Source organism: Erpetoichthys calabaricus, chromosome 2 (assembly GCF_900747795.2).
Source record: "Erpetoichthys calabaricus chromosome 2, fErpCal1.3, whole genome shotgun sequence".
In the NCBI taxonomy this organism is placed as follows: domain Eukaryota; kingdom Metazoa; phylum Chordata; class Cladistia; order Polypteriformes; family Polypteridae; genus Erpetoichthys; species Erpetoichthys calabaricus.
Window position 1 is genome coordinate 43,958,294 of NC_041395.2, and position 25,706 is coordinate 43,983,999.

General features: G+C 40.6%; 1 protein-coding gene across 2 annotated transcripts in view; it reads right to left on the reverse strand.

The window, feature by feature from the left end:
* The window catches only part of LOC114645811 (butyrophilin subfamily 1 member A1-like), an 84,881-nt gene extending 63,264 nt beyond the window's left edge, over window positions 1–21,617 (reverse strand). The window contains exon 1 of one of the 2 annotated variants that reach the window (XM_028793666.2): window positions 21,450–21,617. The gene's annotated coding sequence lies outside the window, so the exon portion shown is untranslated. The remainder of the gene's footprint in view (window positions 1–21,449) is intronic. The other variant, XM_028793667.2, reaches the window with a different exon arrangement.
* Window positions 21,618–25,706: the final 4,089 nt, after the last annotated feature.

Sequence of the window (25,706 nt, forward strand, 5' to 3'; positions counted from 1 at the left end):
GAGACAGGAACGTTATTCAAACACTGCAAACAAACATTTGTCTCTTTTTCAAAAGTTTAAACTGTGCTCCATGACAAGACAGAGATGACAGTTCTGTCTCACAATTAAAAGAATGCAAACATATCTTCCTCTTCAAAGGAAACAGAGAGGAAAACAAACAAATCAATAGGGCTGTTTGGCTTGCGGTACAAAGCTGTTGAAGGCGGCAGCTCACACCCCCTCCGTCAGTAGCAGGGAGAGAGAGAGAGAAAGAAAAACAAAGTCAAAAATCAATACGTGCCCTTTGAGCTTTTAAGTATGCGAAGCACCGTGCAGCATACTTAAAAGCTGCACACAGAAGGTAGCAACGTGAAGATAATCTTTCAGCATTTTTAGACGTGCGTCCGTATCGTCTAGGTGTGCGAACAGCCCCCCTGCTCACACCCCCTACGTCAGGATCACAGATAGTCAGCACAAGAGAGAGAGAAAGAAAAGTAAGTTGGGTAGCTTCTCAGCCATCTGCCAATAGCATCCCTTGTATGAAATCAACTGGGCAAACCAACTGAGGAAGCATGTACCAGAAATTAAAAGACCTATTGTCCGCAGAAATCCACGAACCAGCAAAAAATCCGTGATATATATTTAAATATGCTTACATATAAAATCCGCGATAGAGTGAAGCCGAGAAAGGCGAAGCGCGATATAGCGAGGGATCACTGTAACCCTATTTCAGCAATGCTAGGCTTAAACTACTTGTATACACTTGTATGTGGAAAGACTAACAAGTTGAGACATTTATGTTTAAACAAACACAGATTAAGAGGTGACATGGTACTAGTAATTTGGAAATAAGAATGGAATTAGCATGATAAATGAATGCCATTATTTCAAACTAATTTCTTCAGATAGAACACAGGAACAGCCTCTCGACCACGCGCACTAGCTCAGGCTCCTTCCCCTTCACAGAGGTGACATTCCATGCCCCAAGAGTCAGCTTCTGTAGATGAGGATCGGACCGCCAAGGTCCCTGCCTTTGGCCACCACCCAACTCACACTGCACCCAACCTCCTTGGCCCCTTCTACAAGTTGAACCCACCTTCCCTCTTCGGGCTGTGCCCGGCCGAGCCCCATGGGTCCAGAGTGGGGCTCCAGTGACCCACATCCAGGCGAGGGAAAATGCCATCCAAAGATCTTTATTCATCATTGGAGGTTTTCTGAACCGCTCTTTGTCTCGTCCCTCACCTAGGACCAGTTTGCCTTGGGTGACCCTACCAGGGGCATAAAGGCCCGACAACAGAGCTCCTAGGATCATTGGGACACGCACACCACTCCACTACGATAAGGTGGCGGCTTGAGGAGGAGAACACTGTGTATGGCGGGGATGGTGCGCAGCTGACCTCAACTTGGGGCATTGTGGGTCGGTGGGGGGAGTACTTTAAAAACCTCCTCAATCCCACTAACATGCCTTCCAATGAGGAAGCAGAGCCAGGGGACTCGGAGGTGGGCTCTCCCATCTCTGGGACTGAGGTCACCGAGGTGGTCAAAAAACTCCTTGGTGGCAGGGCTCCGGGGGTGGAGGAGATACACCCGTTCCTCAAGGCTCTAGATGTTGTAGGACTGTCTTGGTTGACACGCCTCTGCAACATCGCATGGACATCGGGGACAGTGCCTCTGGATTGGCAGACCGGGGTGGTGGTCCCCCTCTTTAAGAAGGGGGACTGGAGGGTGTGTTCCAACTACAGAGGGATCACACTCCTCAGCCTCTCTGGAAAAGTCTATTTGGGGGTCCTGGAGAGGAGGGTCCGTCAGATAGTTGAACCTCGGATTCAGGAGGAACAGTATGGTTTTCATCCTAGTCACGGAACACTGGAACAGCTCTACACCCTTGGCAGGGTCCTGGAGGGTGCATGGGAGTGTGCCCAACCAGTCTACATATGTTTTGTGAACTTGGAAAAGGCATTCAACCGTGTCCCTTGGGGAATCCTGTGGGGGGTGCTCCAGGAGTATGGAGTACCGGACCCCCTGATAAGGGCTGTTCGGTCCCTGTACAACCAGTGTCAGAGCTTGGTCCATATTGCTGCCAGTAAGTCGAACCTGTTTCCAGTGAAAGTTGGACTCTGCCAGGGCTGCCCTTTGTCACCGATTCTGTTCATAACTTTTATGCACATTTCTGAACATAAGCACGTTTTATACACAAGGTTCCTATTCTCTATATGAAACAATCCAAGCAAGAAAGTTGGAGCTGCATAACTTACACATGAATACACTGCCGACCATGGTTTCTATGACTATTTCCATGAGGCTGGCAAAAGAAGAATACTTTTTCTGCAGCTGGGGAATTCCATCCTTCTAAGTTTTCACATCTAGGCTTCTTATTCCTTGTATAAAGTATAATTATGTTTTATTACGGATTGCTAATCCACTGAAAGCATTAGTTAGCAATAGTCATTATACAAGAAATGCAAACCAGCTCTAAAAAATTAGACTGGGGCAGCCATAGAAATGTAGATGAATCAGATATTTAAGTAAAAAAAACAAAGACAGTAATCAGGAAAAAAAACGTTTCATTAGACATAAATGAAGAAACCTGTTTATTCTAAATATAACATCTGCAGAATACAGGAGTAGCACAAAATCTATAAATATATTAAAATTCCAAAGTATGAGGAAGTAAACAACTTTGCTAAATCACCAACAAAGTGGAAATACAGATAAAACTAGTTTAGTTACAGTGGCGTAGCTTGGGGGGGTTGGGTTTGGGGCAAGGGGCCCTGGGCACAGCATCCAGGGGGCGCCAAATTGATGTTACGAAATTTTAGAAAGAAATGTTTTCCATTCTTAAATGCACTAAAAAGTAAATAAAAAACATACCCAACAGACAATAATTTATCCCCTCCACTACTCTAACATGCTTGACTCCCACCCAGAAACATTTTTGATGTTATTAAACAGATCGCGCGAGTGACATGAGGCATTAGTGTATTATTGTCTAAGTTGTTGCAAACGCCATTTCTATGTGCCAAGTGATTTGTGTTTATGTGTTTGACAGAAAATTGATTGGGCTGTGGTGAAGTATTCTAGTAGATGGCTACAAAAGTCTAGACGTTTCCCCATCATATTTCCGTACGAATAAATTGTAAGTAATGCGGTTTTTATAAATATATAATTATTTTGCTTTAGAATTTGCTATATACTTTCTTTAAAATCATTTTTAAATGCGGAAAGCAAATTTTTCCTTACAAAAACTAATGACAGATTTAGATTTTAAAGAAAATGACATGGCGTTATCATTTTCAGAGACTTTTTATTTATTAAATTATACAAACACATACAAACATTTGACTTTTTAATTACAATAAGATAATCAGGATCTCTGAATTCTTTCATAGTGGTATCTACAGTGGTGTGAAAAACTATTTGCCCCCTTCCTGATTTCTTATTCTTTTGCATGTTTGTCACACAAAATGTTTCTGATCATCAAACACATTTAACCATTAGTCAAATATAACACAAGTAAACACAAAATGCAGTTTGTAAATGGTGGTTTTTATTATTTAGGGAGAAAAAAAAATCCAAACCTACATGGCCCTGTGTGAAAAAGTAATTGCCCCCTGAACCTAATAACTGGTTGGGCCACCCTTAGCAGCAATAACTGCAATCAAGCGTTTGCGATAACTTGCAATGAGTCTTTCACAGCGCTCTGGAGGAATTCTGGCCCACTCATCTTTGCAAAATTGTTGTAATTCAGCTTTATTTGAGGGTTTTCTAGCATGAACCGCCTTTTTAAGGTCATGCCATGGCATCTCAATTGGATTCAGGTCAGGACTTTGACTAGGCCACTCCAAAGTCTTCATTTTGTTTTTCTTCAGCCATTCAGAGGTGGATTTGCTGGTGTGTTTTGGGTCATTGTCCTGTTGCAGCACCCAAGATCGCTTCAGCTTGAGTTGACGAACAGATGGCCGGACATTCTCCTTCAGGATTTTTTGGTAGACAGTAGAATTCATGGTTCCATCTATCACAGCAAGCCTTCCAGGTCCTGAAGCAGCAAAACAACCCCAGACCATCACACTACCACCACCATATTTTACTGTTGGTATGATGTTCTTTTTCTGAAATGCTGTGTTCCTTTTACGCCAGATGTAACGGGACATTTGCCTTCCAAAAAGTTCAACTTTTGACTCATCAGTCCACAAGGTATTTTCCCAAAAGTCTTGGCAATCATTGAGATGTTTCTTAGCAAAATTGAGACGAGCCCTAATGTTCTTTTTGCTTAACAGTGGTTTGCGTCTTGGAAATCTGCCATGCAGGCCGTTTTTGCCCAGTCTCTTTCTTATGGTGGAGTCGTGAACACTGACCTTAATTGAGGCAAGTGAGGCCTGCAGTTCTTTAGACGTTGTCCTGGGGTCTTTTGTGACCTCTCGGATGAGTCGTCTCTGCGCTCTTGGGGTAATTTTGGTCGGCCGGCCACTCCTGGGAAGGTTCACCACTGTTCCATGTTTTTGCCATTTGTGGATAATGGCTCTCACTGTGGTTCGCTGGAGTCCCAAAGCTTTAGAAATGGCTTTATAACCTTTACCAGACTGATAGATCTCAATTACTTCTGTTCTCATTTGTTCCTGAATTTCTTTGGATCTTGGCATGATGTCTAGCTTTTGAGGTGCTTTTGGTCTACTTCTCTGTGTCAGGCAGCTCCTATTTAAGTGATTTCTTGATTGAAACAGGTGTGGCAGTAATCAGGCCTGGGGGTGGCTACGGAAATTGAACTCAGGTGTGATACACCACAGTTAGGTTATTTTTTAACAAGGGGGCAATTACTTTTTCACACAGGGCCATGTAGGTTTGGATTTTTTTTCTCCCTAAATAATAAAAACCATCATTTAAAAACTGCATTTTGTGTTTACTTGTGTTATATTTGACTAATGGTTAAATGTGTTTGATGATCAGAAACATTTTGTGTGACAAACATGCAAAAGAATAAGAAATCAGGAAGGGGGCAAATAGTTTTTCACACCACTGTATTTTTTTCAATGTTTCAGACAACATAGTTTAAGGGATAAGTAATATATAAATTTTTAATTATTATATAAATATTCTTGATTTTTGTAAGAAAAGATGCTGCCGAATGCTACTCAAGACAGGAGCTGATGTTCAGCTTTTCACACCAGAGGACCTGCTTCGCTTTATTGTACAGTATGGGTAAGATGTATTTCCAAATCTGAGAGTTGGTCTTCAGATTTAACTGACTGTTGGAACCTCCATCACCAGTTGTGAAATATCTTTCAGTAAATTAAAACTTATCTTGTCCTACCTGAGATCATCCATGGCACAGGAAAGATTGTCAGCCTTGGCTTTACCGAGTGTGGAGCGGCAGGTTACCGACAGCATACATTTTGATGAACTAATCGATAAATTTGCAGCAGCAAAGGCTGGGAAAATTTCTCTTTGAAGTTAATAATTACATTTAAAGCATTATACATCAAACTATTTTTTTTACTTTATACTAACTTCATTTTCAGGTTATTATATTATTATATCCAATGTAATGTTTAACTTTTTGCAATGTTATAAAGCATTATACATCAAACTATTTTAGAATAATTATATTTTCGAACTACCATTGTTGTCTTAATTACAGTAACCCCTCCTCCATCGCGGGGGTTGCGTTCCAGAGCCACCCGCGAAATAAGAAAATCCGCAAAGTAGAAACCATATGTTTATATGGTTATTTTTATATTGTCATGCTTGGATCACAGATTTGTGCAGAAACACAGGAGGTTGTAGAGAGACAGGAACGTTATTCAAACACTGCAAACAAACATTTGTCTCTTTTTCAAAAGTTTAAACTGTGCTCCATGACAAGACAGAGATCACAGTTCCGTCTCACAATTAAAAGAATGCAATCATATCTTCCTCTTCAAGTCAGAAGCAGATGTCAGAGAGATAGAGAAAAAAAGCAAACAGATCAATAGGGCTGTTTGCTTTTAAGTATGAGAAGCACCGCGGCACAAAGCTGTTGAAGGCGGCAGCTCACACCCCCTCCGTCAGGAGCAGGAAGAGATAGAGAGAGAGACAGAGTTTGTTTTTCAAGCAAAAATCAATACGTGCCCTTCGAGCTTTTAAGTATGCGAAGCACCGGGCATGTCGTTTCAGGAAGCAGCTGCACAAAAGATAGAAACATGAAGATAATCTTTCAGCATTTTTAGACGAGCGTCCGTATTGTCTAGGTGTGCGAACAGCCCCCTGCTCAGTCTCCCTACGGTCAGGATCAGAGAAAGTCCGCGCAAGAGAAAGAGAAAAGTAAGCTGGGTAGCTTCTCAGCCATCTGCCAATAGCGTCCCTTGTATGAAATCAACTGGGCAAACCAACTGAGGAAGCATGTACCAGAAATTAAAAGACCCATTGTCCGCAGAAACCCGCGAACCAGCAAAAAATCCGCGATATATATTTAAATATGCTTACATATAAAATCCGCGATGGAGTGAAGCCGCGAAAGGCGAAGCGCGATATAGCGAGGGATTACTGTATTTTATTTCATTCAATCTTTATAAATTTAGCAAAACCTTGAAAATATATGCATAAAAGTGCTTTAAAAAATTAAAATATGTAAAAATTTAAAACTATTTAAAATAAAAAATGACATTTTTTTCTTAAAATACTATTATTTTAAATACGTTTATTAAAATTTTCTTTCCCTTCCCCATTGCATTTTGGCAAACAGGAGGGGGAGTAAAATCTTCAGTTGTCCCCAGGCGCTGAAAACCCTAGCTATGCCTCTGTTTAGTTCAACAAAAATGAATAAATAAATAAAGTCTAGATGAAATACCTGTGGTTAAAAAGTAAATAAATAAAAAACTAATAATCTTAATAGAAGTCAACAGCTGAATACCCAGTGTCGCATGTGTGTGCATGGCAGGCAGAGTAAGGGCTCTAGTAAGCATAATTACCTGCAGAGGCAAATGTTGGCTCTGTTCTCTGTTCTCTGATCCTTTCTCTCTTTCTCCCTCTGCAGTCCGGATGACTGATGACTCTACCACCACTGATGTCATCTCAGGAGTCCATCATCCTGGACCCACCCCTTCCTACCATCTTCCTTTATAAACTAGAAAAATCTGTTACCTAATTCAGTTCTCTTTGGACTTGTGTCTGCAAAAGCATCACTACAACTAATTAAGTGTTTGATCTAGTGAAAACAGTCATTATACAGGGTTACCAAGGTGGTACCCAAACTCTGTATCTGTGTTTTGTGTGTCACTTTACACCACTTTCAGTAGAAGTGGGATGTTTTTGCAACATATAGTATTTTGAGTGAATTTCTTCAACAATTTCTTTTTTACTTTATTTTGTTCTTATAAAGACCTCTTTGCTTAGTACAGGCTTAAACAGCATACACAAATCTATATAAATAATACAATATCAGTAATGTACAAATCCTTACAACATTTTTAGCAGTGCCTGTTTTTTAAGACAGTGTGTTAAAGCACAGATGCAGAGGGAAGCCTGTCTAGATTTAGTACTTTGTAATAATCAGGATAGAATTGAGGGTGTAAAGGGGATTGAACCACTAGGGTAACGTGACCATAAAATAATACAATTCTCAGTGTTTTGGAAGAGTGCAGATACAAAGATTAAAACTGTAGCTTTGGTGGGGCAAATATTTAACAGATGCAACAAAGTCTAAGGGGGATAAACTAGGATAAACTTTTAAGTGTGGAGACAGTCGAGCAGTGGAACAGGATTACAAATGTATTACATATAATGCAGGACAAGTACATACCTAAATTTGGAATAAGCAAGAAATTAAAATCTCTGCAGTGGGTTAATAAAGAGTTGAAAAAGAAGCTGCAAAGGAAAAAAAAAAACAGCTGCATAAGGTATGTAAGGCGAATAACTCCAGTTTGAGTCATAGGGATTATGAGAGCATGAGGGCAACCATTAAGAAGGATATTAGGGATGATACAAGGCAGTTAGAGAGGAATATAGCAGATAAGGCGAAAGATGACCCAAAGAGATTCTTTAAATATTTTACTAGTAAAAGAATAGTCAAGGAGGAGGTGAAGTGTATCAGGTATAGTAAAGGGGAATAAAAATACACACAGCAGATGCTCTAAACTTGCATTTTTCTTAAGTCTTCATATGTGAGGAAGTGGATAACCTTCCAGCAATAAAATGGACAACTAAGAAGATACTAAGTGACTTGGAAATTGTAGAGGGAGAAGTGCTTGCCATCATCATACAGTGGTGTGAAAAACTATTTGCCCCCTTCCTGATTTCTTATTCTTTTGCATGTTTGTCATACAAAATGTTTCTGATCATCAAACACATTTAACCATTAGTCAAATATAACACAAGTAAACACAAAATGCAGTTTTTAAATGATGGTGTTTATTATTTAGGGAGAAAAAAAATCCAAACCTACATGGCCCTGTGTGAAAAAGTAATTGCCCCCTTGTTAAAAGAAAACCTAACTGTGGTGTATCACACCTGAGTTCAATTTCCGTAGCCACCCCCAGGCCTGATTACTGCCACACCTGTTTCAATCAAGAAATCACTTAAATAGGAGCTGCCTGACACAGAGAAGTAGACCAAAAGCACCTCAAAAGCTAGACATCATGCCAAGATCCAAAGAAATTCAGGAACAAATGAGAACAGAAGTAATTGAGATCTGTCAGTCTGGTAAAGGTTATAAAGCCATTTCTAAAGCTTTGGGACTCCAGCGAACCACAGTGAGAGCCATTATCCACAAATGGCAAAAACATGAAACAGTGGTGAACCTTCCCAGGAGTGGCCGGCCGACCAAAATTACCCCAAGAGCGCAGAGACGACTCATCCGAGAGGTCACAAAAGACCCCAGGACAACGTCTAAAGAACTGCAGGCCTCACTTGCCTCAATTAAGGTCAGTGTTCACGACTCCACCATAAGAAAGAGACTGGGCAAAAATGGCCTGCATGGCAGATTTCCAAGACGCAAACCACTGTTAAGCAAAAAGAACATTAGGGCTCGTCTCAATTTTGCTAAGAAACATCTCAATGATTGCCAAGACTTTTGGGAAAATACCTTGTGGACTGATGAGTCAAAAGTTGAACTTTTTGGAAGGCAAATGTCCCGTTACATCTGGCGTAAAAGGAACACAGCATTTCAGAAAAAGAACATCACACCAACAGTAAAATATGGTGGTAGTAGTGTGATGGTCTGGGGTTGTTTTGCTGCTTCAGGACCTGGAAGGCTTGCTGTGATAGATGGAACCATGAATTCTACTGTCTACCAAAAAATCCTGAAGGAGAATGTCCGGCCATCTGTTCGTCAACTCAAGCTGAGGCGATCTTGGGTGCTGCAACAGGACAATGACCCAAAACACACCAGCAAATCCACCTCTGAATGGCTGAAGAAAAACAAAATGAAGACTTTGGAGTGGCCTAGTCAAAGTCCTGACCTGAATCCAATTGAGATGCTGTGGCATGACCTTAAAAAGGCGGTTCATGCTAGAAAACCCTCAAATAAAGCTGAATTACAACAATTTTGCAAAGATGAGTGGGACAAAATTCCTCCAGAGCGCTGTAAAAGACTCATTGCAAGTTATCGCAAACGCTTGATTGCAGTTATTGCTGCTAAGGGTGGCCCAACCAGTTATTAGGTTCAGGGGGCAATTACTTTTTCACACAGGGCCATGTAGGTTTGGATTTTTTTTTCTCCCTAAATAATAAAAACCACCATTTACAAACTGCATTTTGTGTTTACTTGTGTTATATTTGACTAATGGTTAAATGTGTTTGATGATCAGAAACATTTTGTGTGACAAACATGCAAAAGAATAAGAAATCAGGAAGGGGGCAAATAGTTTTTCACACCACTGTATATACTTCTCTGTATTTGAGTTGCTTATGAAAACAATCTGAAACATACAAGCAAGTCAAAATCTAAAGAATATTTTAGAGCTATTTAAGGTCTGGACTTTAACCTCATTGAGATATTGTGGCAGTAACTGAAATTAGCACTTCAAGCTTGGAAATGAACAGATTTCATTGAACTTGTTCAGTGCTGCAAAAAGGAATGGTCCAAATTCCTGCAAAGTGATGGTAGACGCTTGCAAAGAATATAAAGGAAACTCCTGCAGCTATTGTTACTGAAAGTACCATAATCAGTTACAAAGTTTCTATTTTTATTTCAAACAAAACATTTGGCATTGTATAACATTATTCAGTAGATAAAAAAGCTCACTAAGGATCCTTTTTATCTAATTTTTGACATTGGTAATAAGATCAAATTCTGCCATATGCCTTATCAATAAACATAAGTATAATTTGATAAAGTTTAAACCATTGTTACAGGGATTTGGTCAATCACAATATTCACTTAAATTTAGAAAATGCGGCTTAGTCACATTTTTTTACTGTTAAAACTCTGGTTAGTTTTGGGTACATCTTGTCCAGATGTGATTGATCTTAAAAAGAAAACATTAGTAGTTTCATGATATGTTGCTAGTGAGTTGTTTGGCATTTTGAGAAACCAGGTTGACAAGTCACTTGTGTCCCAAGATGTACACATCTTCAATTCCAAACTGAAGATGTAGGAAGAAGAGGGAAGCTGATGTGACAACTTTAAGGGGGGTGTTTCCTATCATTCTAGGCTAATCCTAAAATTATTTTTGATTAAATGAAAATCAGGGAAAATAATGAGACTGTCTACTTTGAAAATGACATGGAAAGAAATAAGAGGTTCAAGGTTTGTATTTACTCATGTTTACACAAGAAAACATATTTGATTTCTCAGTTGTATCCCATTAACAGTCAAAAAATAAAGCCACAAAGAGACAAACAGGTTACACAAAAATTCTGAAATATCTACATTTTTAAAACCAGTACTTTTCTAAATACCATACTCATAATAGTTTGACAGTAAGTTTTTACCTAAAACAGCTATGTAATACATAATGTATTATAAACTCTACACTCTCAGAATTTTCATTATGGTACTTGGAAGAAAAGAGCTTCTTGAGCAGCTTTACTGATTTATTGAAGGTAAGTTCTGCATGCAAAATATGTCTATCCTCAGCTTAATTGATTTCCAGTCCTCTGACAACACACTTAACAAATCACCTACATCAGTTCCAATAATTTTGGCTGCATGTTTGGTAACCTGCTGGTGCTTTTTTAAATTTTGATATCGAAGTACACCTTATGAGGAGGCCCTAGGAGTTGTAGTGGACTCATCAGTGTCCAGACAGTGTACTGAAGTCATTTTAAATCCTAATAGGATGTTAGATTAAATATCACAATGTGTAGACCACAAGTCAAGGGAGGTTCTGCTTAAGTTATAAAATGCACTAGTGAGACCTTACTTTGAGCACTGTGTGCAATTTTGGTCTCCATAATACAAAAAAAAAAAAAAACAATGCACCTCTTAAGAAAGTCAAGAGAAGAAAGACTAGGCTGATTCCTGGACTGAGACATATGACATTACATGAGAGGCTGAAGGAGCTGAACCTTTTCAGTTTAATCAAACAGAGATTAACAGGTGACATGATCGAAGTGTTTAAAATTATGAAAGGAAGTAGTACAGCAAATCCCAAATGTTACTATAAAATAAATTCTTTAACAAAAACACAAGGCCGTGGTTAAGATAGCTATTAATGGTGAATTTTGCATTAAATGTTAGAAAACTTTTCTTCACACAAAGAACCACAGAGGCATGGAATAAATTACCAGTATAAGTGGTAGAGAGTAGCTACTTTAGGGACTTTCAAATCTCGGCCTAATGTTATTTTGGAGAATCTCAGTGAGCTTCTTGGGTGAAAAGATGGGTTTTCAACACAATTGTTTTAGTGTTCTAGTGCTGAAAGAAGGATATTACCAGTGCAGAATGATGTACCTATTTATAAATTAACCTAGAAGTAGCAATGGGGAAGGGCAATACTTCAAATATAAGTGCAACTGGTGGCCCAGGTCTATGGTGTGGCCCCACACTGTACTAAAACCAATAAATAATAAAAGCACTAAAACAAACCCAGTCTTAAACAAAACCCAAGCCCCCTTTGTAAAACCCAGACAATAAAAGAACAAGAACTCCAAAATGGCAATTAAAACCAACCATAAATAAATGTCCATTAAAAAGCTCAAAATTCTGAAAACGTCCTTCTTTGGCTTGAGTCCATGGGTTCTTAAAATGAGTCTGGCACCTAACCCACTTGCTGTTTCTGTCTTCTGCTTTTTGTTCCTCATTGCATCAGCTCACCCCACCGCTGCCACCAAATGTGACAGTGTGGGTTAGCTCCACTCTTGTTTGTCTCGAACCCACCTCCTGCCTTCTCACCATTGTTTAACCTCTGTCTCCATTCTTTCTTTCTCTTATTGAATCTTTCATCTGTCTCCCACCAAAGCTGCCTGACTGGGCGCAGGTGCAAGGAGTCGCTTCCACCGTGGTACCACTGAGGTGCCTGACTAATCCTCCCGCCTCTGGAAATGTATGTGGCATGAACAGCCGGCACCTCAACTAACTGTAGAGCGAAAAGCACCTGCACAATCCCACACCCACACCCAATTGGAGCAAGCACTTTGTGGGGCATGATTACTTATTTAAAATTTGCCCAATGCCACAGACCACCTATGACACCACTACATCAATATTTGGCTTCATGGACGTCCAGTTAGAATTTATGTTTCCTTAGTGCATATTTCAAATGGCAGTCCACTTGGGTGCTAAAAATAGTGACTGGTCCTTCAAGTAAAAATGAAGTTCAGGGGTGTTAGGTTACAAGGGCTGAGACACAAAAAGGATGGGGGAAGCTCTAGAAGAACGCCTTAGGACTTCCACAGGGTACTCCTGACACTAGAAGCAGTTAGAGAGATTGCCCATTATAAACCCTTGGGAGGGGTTAAAGTAACAACAACTTATTTCTTGTAGAGCCCAAAAATCACACAAGGAGTGACTCAATGGGCTTTAACATGCCATATTTTCTGACAACCGCCTAGTCACTCTTTACTAGCAGCTTGTCTAGAGTCAGGAGATGAGTTGGGCAAGTGTTCATTGGCAGGAAGTGAAGCAGCTTTTGCTACAGTACACTGAATGTGAGCAAGTGGTTGAGCTACTCTGACTTAACAGAAACAGTTAAAAACCCAATCAAGCCCACAAGGGCAGAATGTTTCCTGCTTTGTTGTTACTTTCGTACTCTCCTATTAATTCATCTTGTGTTATTTTTAATAAATACAACTGACTTGTATATTGTAATTTCTGGGACAGTACAGCTGTTACACAAATGCTCCTCTATTTATATAGTCTAATGATGACGTTTGATACACACAACACACAAACCCTGGGGAACTATAGAAAACAGCTGACTTGCATTTACTTTTAATTTAGAACTCATACCAGACATAAACCACAAGGAATACACTTACCAAACGCAGAAACACCAACTCTTTCACTATAGCTAGGATGCTGAGAAAATTTCTTCTTAAAGATGCTGCGGTCTTAGGGTTACAAATGCAATGTAACTGCAAACACTTAACGTGAAGAAATTGTGTAGCTGAGTCATGAATTATTATGATGTCAATGTTGAGGCCAATTTCAGGGTGCTATTATATAAAAGGAATTAGCCTGATGGTGGGACACATAAAACATCTATATATATAATTCACTAAACCGCCGACAAGTAAGACGCCAATGGCGCACGCAGGAAGGAGCCACGCCCACCAACTCTAAGACCATTGGATACGACGACAACTCACAGAGCCACGCCCACCAACTCGGACGCGATAACTCGGAAAAAACGCCGTCATTTATGTTCATCTGTGCTACAGTACACATGCACCTCTGAGCCATGTTGACTTTTCGGTTACGATGCACGACCACGTGCACCATAGCAAACTGTTTTACACGCTACATACAGCAATTCGCATCTGCGACAAACATGCGTCTTCTTAGATGGTCCTGCAGGAACACGGACAACGTTTCCCCGCCCACCAACACTCCTTATTTCCTGACCGGCGTCCACCACATCCGCGACAAACATGCATCTTCTTAGATGCTCCTGCAGGAACACGGAAAACGTTTCCCCGCCCACCAACACTCCTTTTTCCCCGGCCCACGTCTACCCTCACTCTCTAGGCATTTACTCTGCCTGCTCATGTGCCTGGACGCAAAAACTCACCGACCACCCAGTTAGTCCCTTTCGTCTGTGCTAGGAGTCCACATGCACCTCTGAGCCACATTGACTTTTCATTATTCTTTTCGGTTACGACACCCAACCGCGTCCACCATTGAAAACCATGGGAAAGGAACAACGAAGCCCCGCCCAGAAACTCTACCCCTCCTCCCACGTTATCGGGAACGCATCTCAGAGCACTGCCCGCCAACTCGAACAGCTCATCAAACACATACTCACTCGCTTTGGTCTGTGCTGCTGTCCAAACCCAGCTGTGAGCCACGTTTACTGTTCTTTTGCCCTCCATGGCTACCGCTTCAAATGTATTTCATGGAAACAACACTTCTTTCAATGTTATAGAAATTCCTGCATCAGGTAACTGTTTGTTTCTATCAGTCGGGTTTTTTTTGGAAAAATGTCATTGACGAAACTGTTGCTCTCAAACTTCGCAACATGGCTGTTGGCTTTGTTTGCCAACATTGGGATAACTTCGGCGACGTGGTGTCCGTTGTTGTTAGTCACAGAGGCATTGTTATACAGTCTGCTCAACAATACGCTGACTACATGAATACGTCCGGAGTCTATGGTGGCAAGGCAGAAATTGTGGCAATGTCCCAAATCCTTCCAGCTACTATCAGCATTTACTTCCAAGAACGTCCTCATGCCTCTCTTCAAGTTTACAATCCGGCCCAGCGTCTCTCCATATCCCTGCTCTTTAGCGGTCCTTTGGATCATGGGCATTACGAGGTTCTCAGGCCTCTCAAATACACACGTGATAACCTTCTGGTGACATCTTTTGACGCTGTCAGTATATGCACACAGGGTGCACACCCACTTGCTCGCCACACTAATGTGACGTCACCTGCCCACTCTCCTCTTCCTGAAAAACATTTCAAGACACACTCCCCTGAACACACGCATTCCACACAGGACTTTCAATGTACCTTTTGTTCCAAAAGCTTCCGAGTGCAGAGATATCTGAACGCACATTTAAAAAAACACAACACTAAACGAATTATGCAATGTGAACATTGCCAACAATGCTTCAAAACAACTCGCGCTCTCAAGAAATACTTACGAACTAATTCCACTCTCACCTTCAATTGCACATTTTGTAACGAGGACTTCACAGGTGAGATGGATCTCCACAACCATATGCAGATCCAATCAACACAAAGAGTTGTATGCAAAATTTGCGACACTTTCACGCATGCAGATACCTTACTAACCATCTCAAAACACATTCCCTGATGAATTCTTTTCAATGTCAACACTGCTCCAAAACCTTCACGCGCCAGAAATCTCTCAAAGCACATTTAAACACCCACTCCACCGAACAAACGCATTCCAAACAGATCTTTCAATGCACAATTTGTTCAAAAACATTCTGAGTGCAGAGATATTTCAACATGCATTTAAAAACACCCAGGTAAATAACACTGAATAATCAATAGCTGCAACTACTTTGCCCGCCCCAACTCCTCACCTGAGTCGGTTTCGTCTGTGTTCAGCAGAGTTTCCCAAACTCGGTCCTGGTGAACCCCTGTGGAGGCAGGGTTTTGTTCCAACCAGATTCCTAATCGTTAATGCCGGTGAAACTCATCCGGGATAAGTCGGTTTTTCAAACGCAGCCGTGTAGCAAATTATTCTAGCAGGATGTAATAATCCGAGATGAATGCGTGCCCCCGCGCTGAGTGAAAAGCCAATGTATATTGAGTCTAGAAAACATGATCAGCAAGTCTTTGATAGGCTGCAACAAAATGATGACAGAACGGGCGCATTTTTTTCACACAAGCGGGGTGGGTGGGTGTTAGTTAGTTAATTAGTTACTCGAAGGATTTCAAGATTTAATATGCACAAGCGGTAACACTGCAAAAGCAGCCCAAACCAGAAGAGACGGCTGGCAAAAAGTGGCGGACAAATTAAACACGTGTGCCTTGTACTTACTGAAAGCAGCGTTACGGATTTTGCAAATGTTCATTTTTTTCCCTCTGTTTAAAAAACATTTAAAAAGCGGCGCGATTATGCGGCGTATAGTACGCCGCGGGTTGGTATGCAGCGTGTAAAACAGTTTGTTTGTCACGGATAATTTGCCTTTTACTTTAACAACTTTAGACAATTTCCTGTTAGATTTGCCTTTGGGATGACAATTAATAAGGCATAGGGCCAAACTTTCAAAAAGATATGCATGTATCTGCCAAAACCAGTGTTCAGTCACGGACAGTGGTATATTGCTCTCTCCAGAGTTCCATCTCTTCATTCACTTACTGGTATGCCTGCAGGAACACATGCATCGAGCGAGCGTGCGACACACACATACAGGCGTGCGCGCACGAAAGAGAGAGCGCTGGACACATAAGAATAATACTCCATTACATTGATATACCAGTGTTTTCAGTATTCAAAGCGCTATCCACACAGGGAGGAACCGGGAAGCGAACCCAAAATCTTGCACAGTCTCCCTACTGCAAAGCAGCAACACTACCACTGCGCTACAAGGCAGTTAAAGAATGCACTGGGCTCGATTTTGTTTTCACTTCTGTTTGGACAACTGTGTCGTTCAGGAAGTGTTCACCCATCAATACATAATTATGCGGCGTATGCTACACCGCGGGTTGGCTAGCGGGTCATATGCTCGCACTGATTACGTCCTTACCCTTTGTACACACCCCCTCCCCCCCCTCGCTACTACCGTGGTCGGGTGACTTGGTGGATTATATATAGAAAAGCAGCCAAAACCGCAAAGAAAAATGAAATGTCTATGTGACTCACAGGTGCATGTGGACTGTGCAAAGAGTCAGGTGACGAGTTGGGGGTGGGCACATGAGCAAGCAGTGCATACTGAACGAGAAATCAGCAGACTAGCATGACGGAGGGGGCGGAATGGGCATCCTTCCCCTCTCCTCCCGTTCCGTCCTCCGCGCCCGAGCGCCGTCCACCCCGATCCCTCGCTCTGGGAGGAGAAGGCACGACGGCAGTCCGCCAGTTTTCAGTCACAGACATATTGTATGTTGGTTCGTTCCGTGCATTGTTACAATGTTACTTTTCTTTGTGATTTATTACATTACCGATTTTTCAAATGTTAATTTTCTCCCTGTGCTTAAAAATCATTAAAAAAGCGGCCTGATTATGCGGCGTATGGTACACCGCGGGTTCGCTAGTTCTGTATAGTTCAGAGCATGTTCACTTTGCTTATCACTACAAACAGTAAACAAATATGCCATATCCTATGCACGTCACGCCGTTCTGGCATACCAGATAATAAAAACTATTATGCCTGAGCTGTTTTTACAGACTATAGCTCAGTATTTAACACTATTATTCCATCAAGAATAATTACCAAGAACCATACCCCTAGTGCCTCTATTTCAACTACACTTCCTAAGTGGCATACTTTATAATATGAAGAATGGCAGCATCTCTTACTCACTACTGATTCTTATTACAGGGTTACAGAGCCAGCTGTGGTTATTACCTGTTCACCTATGACTGTGTGGCCAGACACAGCTCCAAATTCATAATTAAAATTTTCAGATACAGGGAATGAAAAGCCAGTTAGGCAGCAAACTTAGAAGTACCTTTAGAATATTAAGCCAACCAGTAAGACCCGATTCTCTAAAGAATCGCAAATCTAAGAATGGCAGTTACTTTCTGTTCCTTACAATCTATGTAGGGATGTAAGAGCATGGAGGGTGGGAGCGTCCTGGGAAAGTTCTCATTTAATGACAGATATATATTTGTACTAAAGCTGTTTCTGTTTGGAGACATGACTCATTGTAAATACATACACATATATAGATAGACGCCGCATTCACTGTGTGGAATTATAATTGTATTTACTTTTAATATGGAGCGTTCGTTTATTGTTTCTATCCATCTGATCTCGTTTAGGTTTGTTCTGTGGCTGTGTCGTTAGCTATACGTTGTGTACCGTTAGGAATTATAATTGCACTTACTGTTAATACTGAATTACTGTAATGTGATTCAAATATGCTGTAGTATATTGTAGTCTGGACCTTTGGGGATTCCGTAGTACAGTAATCCCTCCTCCATCGCGGGGGTTGCGTTCCAGACCCACCCGCGAAAGAGGAAAATCCGCAAAGTAGAAACCATATGTTTATATGGTTATTTTTATATATTTTAAGTCCTTATAAACTCTCCCATATGGTTTATAAATATTCCCCGTACAGTTATACAGCATAAACCCTTTATATTCTCTTAGTTATTAGGTAAGATTCGTTGAAATTATGTATGCAAACACAGTTTATATAGAGTAAAACCTAAATATTATTTTAAAGATATTTAGCGTCTCCGATATCACATATGTTACAGCCATTACGACAGACAGGCCACCAGCAATAAATACGTACAATGCAAGAAAAATTGTATACAGTAAAATGTGTGTACAGTGCCACTAAACTATGAACATGTAATAAGTACTGTACGTAGATAATTATGGTTACTCACCAACACGACGACTTGTCTGATAACGATGAGTTTAATTTTACTGCACAACAAAGGAGAGTGTTACAGCTCTTCTAAAGGAGCCTCTTCAGGCGACTGTGTTGCACCGCCGTTGTTCTCCTTCTGGCAGTCTTCAATCCAAATCCCTAAAGCAGATTCCATCCAGACTACCGCTTTATCACGTCCACTTGCAACTCGTTTTGCGCCCTGGTTAAAGGACACTGCTGCCGTAGATCTTATATGCTTTTCCTCCTTTTTAAATAAAAAGAATCGTGGACTCATTGATGTAGCTGTTCCCTTCCTTCAACATATCCAAAACTTTTACCTTTTCTGCAATCATTTGCATCTTCTGTTGGCGCTTGGACACAGCCCCTGAAGCAGCAGCAGGAGCACTTTAATGCTGAATGAGTGAGATGAGACTTCCTGGTTAATGCAGCACTCAGGAACCAATCAGCACACAGGAACTTAACTGTGTACTCTGATTAGGTAGCTTCTCAGCCATCCGCCAATGAAATCAACTGGGCAAACCAACTGAGGAAGCATGTACCAGAAGTAAAATGACCCATTGTCCGCAGAAACCCGTGAAGCAGCGAAAAATCCGCGATATATATTTAAATATGCTTACATATAAAATCCGCGATAGAGTGAAGCCACGAAAGGCGAAGCGCGATATAGCGAAGGATTACTGTAATACGGAATTATGGGTATTGGGGAGCTGTGTAACGTGTACTCTGGAAAACGATTTTAGTAAAGGACCTGTTAAAGATTATTACGTATAGCCTGTCTCATCTTCCTCTTGGGCAGCAGTTGTATTGTGACCTAACGTTATAGAATGAGTTGTCAGCTAACTGGCAGAATTGTTTAGCGGCTGTCTGTCGTTCTTCCAATCGTTGAGCTCTTTCATTTTGGAGCCGTGACTCCTTTGCTTCTGCTGTTTGAGAAGCGCGTTGTAGGCGCCTTCGTCCATTGTTTTTATCAATACGCGTCCGTGAGCCTGCAAACGGGATGCTTCTGGGTTTGACTCAGGGGTGCTGAGTCGCAATGCGCGTGATGCATCCGTGAGCTTGCAAACGGTATTTTCTAACGGCCAAATATAATCACAACAATTGTTCATCCTTACCTATGAAATGTAATCCCCCAGGTTCTTGTACAATCCCAAGCAGTACATTATGCATTACTTCACTCCGCAGCAGTGCCACTCACAATATGGCGGTGCACGTGCGCTTCGATGCTGGGTTTGACTCTGGGGCACTGAGTCGCAGTGCGCGTGCGCCTCGATGCATCCGTGAGCCGTGAGCCGTGAGCCTGCGTCCACTCCGCAGCAGTGCCACTCACAATATGGCGGTGCACGTGCGCTTCGATGCTGGGTTTGACTTTGGGGCACTGAGTCGCAGTGCGCGTGCGCCTCAATGCGTCCGTGAGCCGTGAGCCTGCGTCCATAACTTTCAGTTAGTAATATGGATAATAATATGCTGAACATCTTTGTGTATTTCATCATTTTTACACTAGTGTAGATCAGTTTCTTGTAAAGTATACTGAAATCAAGAATTACACAAATTGCCATTACGGAGTGCATTTTGTCTTTTTGTTAATGTTAAGTGATTATGGTAAATTTCTTTATACACATCATTCCATCCATCCATTTTCCAACCCGCTGAATCCGAACACAGAGTCACGGGGGTCTGCTGGAGCCAATCCCAGCCAACACAGGGCACAAGGCAGGGAACCAATCCTGGGCAGGGTGCCAACCCACCGCAGTTTATACACAGGTTTTTCTATTTAATTTTATACATACACTCTTAAAAATAAAGGTGCCAGAGTGGTTCTTCAGAGCGATGCTCTAAGACAACAATTTTTTGTTTCTTAAAAGAATCATCCACATGAAAGTTTCAGAAAGATCCTTTATTAAATTTAGATCAGTAATAGGCTCCATTAATAACCATGAATATATAACAGCAGATTTTCTAAAATAACACCGGGCTCCGGTTGTATACAATAACACAGAATAAGATCAGATTTTCTTGATCTGTTGGTAATGTACTAGGTAGCCTGCCATACATTATAGATTTCCAATTATCCTTTTCAAAGCCCAAACGACCCTGTTCATATACAAGGTCCTCTACACAGAATAAATGGTTCTTAGTCAAACAGTTCTTCTACGAGGAACCAGACAGCCCAGTAATGTGCCAATACTGAACCATTACTTTTAAGAGTGTATGGCAGAAACATGAGATACACAATAGTATTACAGGTAGTTTTTGTAAAACCAATGTTTCAGCAATCTCTTAATGATTGTAAACCATATTTACCATTTTATTTCACAGAAAAAGTCACTGATAAATGATATGACAAAATGCACTTGACTATTATCACATTTTAAATATAGTTCAATGTGCTGATTTATAATTCACTGAGGATACAGTTTTTGTCCGGTAGTACAAATTGGCACATTGGGATTTGATTCTTATGACCAGTTAAGTTTTAAATTTGATTGTTGTACTTTATAACAGACAACTGTTATTGTCACAGTCAGAATAGTACAACTCGGCACATCTAAACCAATTATATAAATATCTGTTTACACTTAAGCCGTTTTTACATTTTGAAGAATAAATTAACAAATTACTTAATAGTTCCTTCTAAATATGGTTCATATTTTAATGTGATTGGCAAACGCTGGGATGAGGAGGGAACTGCAGCGGCATATAGCATTCAAAACTGTGCAATGAGAAACTTACAACAAAAGATTTACAATGACAAAATAATAAAATTAGGCGAAAGGGAGACAAAGCACTCCCAGCAAAAAAACACACAGCATAAATATGCACGGTAACAGAAATCAAATGTGTTTAAAGGATTCGCCAATACCTGCTATTTCTAAACGCAAGCTTCTGTCTCCCTCAAGTCTTCGAAGAAACACAATGCAGCCGCCCTAAAATGTCTCAGTCAAGAAACTACTGTGGGAACACAGCGCCACACAGCACCGAACAGAACGGAAGAATGCAAAACAGCTCGTGTCGCAAAGTAAAAAAACGCAGATCGTGCAGGGTCGTACTAGTTAAGCTCTGCGCATGCGCGCGCAAATCTGGTAGGCCCCGCAGATTGGGTAGCGACACAGCCCACTCGAGAAACGCATGCCAATGATGTCACGTGGGAGAGGAAAGTTGCAAGATCATGTGACTTCAGAGAAGCAGGGGGGCATATTACCCGCGTTGAATGGCAACTGGCAGGTGTAACTTGCTTGTAAGGACATAAAAGTAAATACAGCATCATGTTCTACTGTGCACCTCATACAAGTCGGCCAATAAAAGCCTTCACTTAACACATTACATAAGAAGTGCGACTTTAATTATTAAATTCTCATAAACTCACACGTGCACACATAGTTTTCAACACATTTAGGCTCCGACTGACTAATAATGAAAGTGCCTTTCAGATCCAAAGGAAACGAATAACGATGTATATTGTGAAGTTTTGTAATTAACGTTTAAGATGTTTTCAATGTACTGTACTGTGTTTAGGGGAGCGCACACCTCTTGGAAGAAGCCCTGGGTTGCTTATGACTGCATAGAGAGACAGGAGGTACACGTGTAGGAGGGATAGAGACAGGAAGGAAGGACGGGGGTGTATATGTGTGTGTGTGTGTGTGTGTGTGTGTGTGTGTGTGGATGAGGATAGAAAAAAGCTTCCAGAGTTAACGGAGAAAGTATTTTAAAAGGCAGTGTTGTTTTAGAGATGTCCTTTTTTATTTTTTGTTATTCAATAAATTGCCGTCTGTTGAGCACCACGTTTCAAGCACCCGTTTTGTGCCTCACCCTCCTTAGTCAGTACAATATTATAAGTAGTTGGCATATTGTTTCGCAGAAGTGCAAAATAATACAAACCTTCCAGCGTGATTTTAGTGGACGTCTGAAAAAAGTCCTTAACGGGTTTCTGGGGCGCGTCTACAAAGGACAAACGACAGGACAATATTCTGTGCGTATCCTCCTTTAATACCACCCACAGAAACTGGCAGTGGTCTGAAACAGAAACAATAACTTACATTACCAAACAACTACTGCCGGGCTGTTACTCTTCTGAAATTCAATCTAGTAGTTGCAACAATGCAATCTCCTGAAATCTAGCAGTACCGACTAATGCTCTCCTTTTTCCCGATTCTGCAAATTTACCAGTGGCGGTTTGTAATGCGAGGCGGTGGGGTGCCGCCCAATCCCCCAAATATATCAAAAACTCTAATTATGTAATGTGAATTAATCATGAAATAAACTGGTTTATTTGCACAATGTGCTTGTTGTCAGTGCATGTCAACATCCATTAAAAATTGGTTCTGACTTGTATTTGTTTCTGTGTGAATACCTATGTTTCCTGAGTGAAGGGTGCCGGCCAAATGAAAATGTATGCCAAGTCATTGATCTTTTGTCCATCAGGTGCCCTGAGGCTGCCCATTACTTGGTTGCTTTCAGATTATTCCGGGGACGCAGCTCCTTGCACTACCCACTCCCACATTCATTGACAGTGTATTAGTATTGTTTAAGGTTATGTTAATCTAATCGGATTGAACAAACGTCGACGCACTATTTCAGTTTCATGTCAATGGTTCACAGTAGTGATGGGCGGAGTGAATTATCACGAAGCATCAAAACATTTAAAGCAATTGTGTCGGAAATCGTATTTAGGCTTCGAAGAATTTGACACTCATCTCTCTAGTGACACCTCCTGGCCAATTTCATTAACGTTACACAAACTCATGATCCACTTCAATGACTTTTTTTAAACGAAGAGAAGGGTTTGTCAGCGGCTTCCAGTATCTGATGTAAAAAAGGAAAAAAAAAAAAAAAAAATATATATATATATATATATATATATATATATATATATATATATATATATATATATACAAGCCGACACCCGCGTAAGAATAGGAACAGAAAACGGTGAGAAAGGAATTCAGAAATCAAGAAGAGATAAATACTTCTTGAAAGACGCAGTGTGTATGTTGAATTTCCGGCCAAGCAGGATTACATGTGAAAGTGATAAATAAAATCAGGCTTTCCGAATTTACGTACTATGGCCATGGTTTGCCTACACGTACGTTGTTCTTTTCAGAGTTTGCTTGCAGTGCGTCTAATAGTTCCACGCGCAGATCTTGTTGATGTAATCTGAGATAGTTGAGACGCGCGCCCTCTGTTTTAACATACGCATCTACGACGTACAGTTGCCAACAGTAATAGTTTGTCGCTGGTGTGTGCAAAATACTAAATGTATTCCTCATTGCTAATCTGTACGCGTAAAATTGGCATTGAGTAAGCTTTATTCGCTTGGCGGTTCTTTTATCGGGAACATGTTGTAAATCTTTGTGCCAGCCAATGTCTCTGTAAGGGAATAAAAGTGCGTAATAAAAGTTTGTAAACCATAGGATCGCAATTCATATCGAGCGTGGAAATCTGTTTACAGGAGTTGCCTAATGCCTATGGGATTGATACAAATGTCCCTTTCGGCAGGAGTTTCGCCATCTTCTCCGACGAAAATCGCTGCAATGTCAGGGCATTGTATCGTTCTAAATCCTGCCTAGGGTTTTCCTTGAACACCATTTGTACAGATGCTGTTGGATTGGACTGAGCGATTTCATGCATGTGTTTCTATGATTTAGCGAAGGGGTTGATGGTTCTGAGCATGGAATCTAGCTGGGGAAGTACATTTTCGCTGCATGCACAGTTTGCTTTATTTTGTAAGCGTACTTCAGTAGCTTGCCCTGTATCAAAAACATACAACTGTCCACATCCTGGAGAGGTAGAAGTGTTAGCGTATAGTGGAGAGATTTGGTGATAAGTTTGCCCGTGTATTTGTTAAGTTGTCAGAGGATAAAATGAAGAAACTCAGTGCCCAAAAGTTAAAGTTTAATCTAACAACTGGAAGCAACAACAGGGAAACAATAGTCCTCCGAACTTTCTAGATTCCTTACCACTCTTTTCTATCCCTCTTCACTGTCTCCACCTAGTGGCCAAAGTACAGAATATAATATATTCCCCCTTTACTCAAAACTATCCACTTGCAGAGCCACAGCACCATACGTCACCGCAGTTTCAGACCCGTAGTTGTAGACCCGCAGTTGTAGACCCGGAAGTGACGTTTCAGGACTGACTTCGTAACATTACTTTCGGAAGGTTTCGGCCGGTCTCGGCAAGTAAGTCTTCTCCAAGTCAGAACTGACGTCACCGCAGTTTGAGGACGGAGAATCGGAAGATAACTTTTAGAAGGTTTCGGCATGTTTCAGCAAAGCCCGGAAAGTAATGTCGGGTCAAGGACCCGTTCAGAAATTAAAAGATAAAACTGACAAGGAAAAACAGTACAACAAACTAAATAATACACATCCTTGTGAAGTTCGGAGGGTTTCTGCCATCACCTCGTGTCATACATCAAACTAAACAATACGGATCGTTTCTGTGAAATACACTATTAACATTTACGTTGTGTTCGGGTGTGTAGGAACCATTTAACATATCGACAAAATTAAAATCGTTAAGATCTGTGTTACTTGAAAATAGTTTTTCGTTTACATTCATGAAACAAAATATACAATATAATTACAATGTTTGCACCACGTTAGATTTTAGTAAAACATTAATAAAAAAAAGTGATTACATTTTTTAAAATGTACTATGCATGCGTGCAATATTGTTCTAAACCAGTTTAGAATAAACATTTTAGCCAATCTAATATTTTTAAACATGTATGTGAAGAAAACGGCAATACATGTTATACAGTACACTGAAATATGCTATATATTAATTGCCTTACATAGAACTGCTCTAGTTTTTGTCACTTATTATTATAAGCCACCAAAAAAATACTATTAATAACCCTAATTTATTTATATAGCACCCTTCCTATGCCAAAAATTCAGAAAGAACATCAAGACCTATATAACATTGGCTACAAATATTTCCACTAAATAAAGATAAATACAGGATATACAAAACATTCAAATAGAATAAAAGACAATAATCCAAACTAAAATACAACATATAATACTACAACAAATTTTTGAACAAATAACATAATTTGTGATAATGCAAACCCCGAGTCCCTGGACAGATAGACGGGGTAAACTAAAAGAAGGGGCAG